The following is a 4,789-nucleotide window of genomic DNA, read 5'->3' on the forward strand; positions in this document are numbered from 1 at the left end:
CTGAGAAAAGGAAAGTATAGCATGATACTGTTAAGAATGTGGACTTAGCTTCAGAAAAATAAACTTTGAGTCCTGCCTCCTCCATTTACCGGCGATGTGACTTTGGTGGGGATTAAAACGCCTCCTTTAAGGGCTATATAAGTGAGACCATGGATGCAAAGTATCCAGTATACTGCTTAATAAATAGAAGTTTGGTTTTTTATTTTGCTTTGCTTTTGTTTGTTTGTTTGTTTATTTGTTTTGGCACCTTTGAATTTGGCAAAAGGGAGAATCAATACGTTCTAAAAAATGTGCCTGAAATCTTCAAACTTTAAAATCCAACAGGCTCTTCATAAAAACCTTCCAAGCTCTGTGTATCTCAGGCCAATAGTCTTTCACTACACACCCCTCTGATAAGACACAGGAAGGAGAGTCATACAGGGGACATTTGTGATAGTAATTTAGGTGCCCAGATGCCTCAACCTTTTAGCTTAGAGGATGTGGTCAGACGCACAGCTGGATATTTAAGCAAAGTACATAGCCACACTCTCACAACTCAGAACTTGGGGCTAAATTGGACTCTGTCTCGATACCATATGGTTTCACTCTTATGTGGATCCTGAGAAACTTAACAGAAACCCATGGGGGAGGGGAAGGGGAAAAAAAAAAGAGGTTAGAGTGGGAGAGAGCCAAAGCATAAGAGACTCTTAAAAACTGAGAACAAACTGAGGGTTGATGGGGGGTGGGAGGGAGGGGAGGGTGGGTGATGGGTATCGAGGAGGGCACCTTTTGGGATGAGCACTGGGTGTTCTATGGAAACGAATTTGACCATAAATTTCATATATTGAAAAAGAAAAAAAAGAAAAGAAAAAAAATTGCCACAAGTAAAAAAAAATAAAAATAAATAAATTGGACTCTGTCTCACACAGCCAGTGTAGCCCATGAATAAATCAAGCATGAGACTCGCTCGAAGTGAGGAGGCTACAAAATATTTTCCTCTTGCCTGTACTTGGACTCTGGAGGTAGGGACAGTGGCAGAGAACCATTAAAAGAAATGGCAGGGTGACCACGGAAAGCACTGACAAACACAGATCCAAAGGGGGAGACGGTCGAGCTTGGGGAAGACTGAAAAGTGAAAGCCTAATAATGTTGGAGGGTTAAGGAGAAGACCCCGAGGAGCACGCATAGAACACTCATTGGAAAATTCTGTCAACTTCAGCCCAAGCTTCTCCCATGTCCTTAAAGTAAGTCCTCCTTGATGAGTGGGTTTCTCAGACAAGCAGTTTGTCTCAGCCATCGCCCAGGACCCGGCTTTCTCATGTTCCATAAGCAGAGAAGATCATAATCCCTACTGAGATGTCAGTAAAGAAGACTCTCCTTTCTAGTATGCCCAGTCGGCAGATACTGATCTTGCCTAGAAGATTGCCAGGCCGTTAAGAGCAGTTAGGATGCCAGGTCACACTGTCTGTCCTTCTTCCAACTGGGGAGAGAGCATTCTTCCTATGCGTTCGCTTAGGCCAAGAAAACAATCGCTGAAAGTCCTGCTCTGTGCAGCGATGCCAGGTTTCGTGTCAGCTCCTCCTCTGGGATACAGGGAGAGCAGCATCTAGGCCATCTCTGAATCTGGCCTTCCAAATCACTGACGGGCTATGGCTGAACTCTAGGGTCAGATCATGTTCTCAACGAGGATCTGGTCAGTGATGGAGGATGAAGACTACGGTTTGGCTCAAAATTGGTAAGACCCTCCTTCTCATCCCAAATCTATTGCAGAGCCTCTTCTACTGTGGGTTCAATTGCTCCTAACCCTGACCCTAATAAACTGGGGGAGACTGGACCTTCCATTTTGGCTCCTACTTCCAACCCTTGTCCTCATTTGCTGAAGTGGCTCTAACAGTCCGTGTTCACGCAGCTGGATTTACCACTGGGCCTAACTTTTGACCTGTTGTGTGCTTGTCTGTACCAGCCAGGGCAGTGAGGGGGGGGATTTCCAGAATGTTCACCCCAATAGTTACAAAGCGTGATGAACAGGTGTTTATAGTGATGCCTGACTGATGGATTTTAAAGCCCCTATAGCTTAAGGTCCAAATTTCATTTTATTTTTGTTTTTATTTATCTACTTTTTTAAAATTTTTTATTTTTAAGTAATCTCTACACCCAATGTGGGACTCGAACTCACAACCCCGAGATCAAGAGTAGTGCGCTCTACTGACTGAGCCAGCCAGGCACCCCGAGGTCCAAATTTTAAGTTAATCTCCATATTAGCCTCATGGCCATAAAAGTCCTTGCCAGGCTTTCTTCTGAGTGCATTTATACCTGGCATAGGTCGTTGGCTGGCTTGAGACAGCCCAGCCTATCACAGTGATAAAGTGGGATGTTTCTATAGATGCCCATTGTTGGATTTAAATTAAAAAAAAAATTTTTTTTTTGACAATAGGTTCCTGGACAGTGAGGACAGGACTAAAACAAAGCATTACATTTTTGTTTTTGTTCATTCATTCGCTCAACATGTATTTGTGGAGCGCTTGCTGCTGAAAATGCAGCGTGAATTTTGCAGGTTCTTGCCCTCATGGAGCAGGAAGAAACAAGGCAAATCATCTTACAAGTAAATAGAAAAGTTCAATACTATAAGAGAGAGCTATGGGGTTCTACGAGAAGGTATGAGAAGGAAGTTTGACCCGGTTTTGGTGGGAATGATGGCTCAGCTAAGGCATATCTCAAAGTTTAATCGCCAAGAATACAGAGGCCATTAATAGCTCACAACACTTGGTAGCCTTGGGAAAGTCTTAGTTATGGCGTCCTTCCTCTATTCTCCTCAAACCGTTCCATGTTTCTTTCCGGATGGAAGGAGAAGACTAGAGAAATCACACAGGTTTAGGGGATACATTTGGATAAAGAAGTAATCCGATAATAGAGCACGATTTCTCAATTTACTAAGTTCAGGGCCAACTGTGTTCATTGCTACTTTCTAAATGAAAACCTACCAGGTAGAATCACAAGACATCGATTATAGTCAATCTTTTTGAACCATAATTGCAGCAAATTCATATGGTTTGGACTACCTGTATAGAGACTTCAGATAAAGAACTTTAAAGTGCTGATACTGGAGAACAGGACTGACCTTAAACCACACGATGAGGAACCATGCCCACACGGTATTTTTGCAATACGAGGTTCAGGGAAACTCTGCAATAATAAAAAGGTATAAAAGACCACTAGACTGGGTCAGGAGACTTTGGTTCTAACTCCAGTAAGACTAGGAACATTTCCTCTGTGACTTTGCATAAGTTGCTTTCTGTCTCAGAAGCAATAGTTCGCCATCTGTGAAATTATGGATTTGACCTACAATATATAAAGTCCCATCCCTTCAAGACTCTTTCCTACTCCTTGTGACTATAAGACTACAAGACTTACAGTAACACATCTTTATTGACCCAAGCTCAGAATACAAATGCCTCTCATTTCCTATGCCTCCCTCTACGGAAAGGTGTAGACAAGTGGCGATATGGCCCATATCGGTCTGTCCATCACATGTGCTCCATGTGGACCAAGAGAGAAATAGATTTACCTTTCTTGGTCAGATGATTTGTGAGTTAAGAGCTCAGATTTGGATCCACGTTAGCTAGCTTTAGCCATTTCTACCTATGGACCTCTGTAGCTTATTTCAGCTCTCAGAGACTCTATTTGCCGATCGGTAAAATGGGGGCAACGATCATCATGCTTCAGGGTCGTCACATGTCCGGCATATAAGGAATGGAGGTAGATAACTTTGTGGTTATGTGCTAAAATGCTGGACTCATATACCTGGCTTTGAATCCCACGTCCACCACTCATCAGCCCTGTGCCCTTGGTTAGATTACTTAGCTTGCCTGAATTTCACTTTCCAACCTATAAAATGGACCTGATAATTACAGCGGTGGGCATCAAATGCAATAATCCATGTAAGCACATACAACGGCACCTGGCTGTTGTTGGAACTCAATAAAAGTTAGCTGTTATTATTAATAGATGGTGGATAATATTTTTTATACTAGAGTGTGCGTCAGACATCAAAAATGCAAACATCGAGCAGGAAACCATTATGGAGAACATTATCCAAGGAATCAGAAAAATAATTGACCTAACCACTAGCTACATACAGCACACACAAATTAAAGCGTTTTGTTTTTCACGCCTGATGAGAATAGAGGCCGTATGACTCAGGCCTCAGAAGGAGAATCGAACAGGAGATGCTTTCTGAAGTCCAGCTGGGCCAGGGGCACACATGGTCTCCACTCTGCTAACCAGCACGACCGCATGCCAGCAGCCAAACCCTCGTATCCCTCGGCAGAGGGGCAAGTGGTAACCACACAGGACTTAGGCCTGCCGAAAGTGAGGTCATGATTCAGGGTTTTGACTCTGTCACACAGTGCTGACAAAGACGCACTGTTTTCCCTGACGGTACAGAATCGTATTACGGCACACACAAGTGTCTCACACCTGGGAAGGATGAAATTACACTGAGCTTAATCCTCCGAAACCAGCTCGACAAGAAGCCACTTAAACATTTAGGTGAGGAGTTGTCTCCTGGCAAAGAAAATACGGCGAGGCCACTGGGCAGTTTTCACTAATTAGAGGGGCCTGGCTCCGTCAGTCGAAATCATCTTTGATCCTTTATTCTCTTTATTAATTACACCTTGAGAGGCCTGAACGCGGTCTCTTTTCAGTGGACACTTGGGTCTTCTGCCCTCGTCCTTACTAAGGGAGGAAATCAGTCCTTCGGGAGTTACTTGAGCCTGTGAAAGACAGCACGTTGATAGCAGATATTTCGCTA

The sequence above is a fragment of the Puma concolor genome, chromosome D1 (assembly GCF_028749965.1).
Source record: "Puma concolor isolate L17-30 chromosome D1, mPumCon1.1.hap2, whole genome shotgun sequence".
Lineage (NCBI taxonomy): Eukaryota > Metazoa > Chordata > Mammalia > Carnivora > Felidae > Puma > Puma concolor.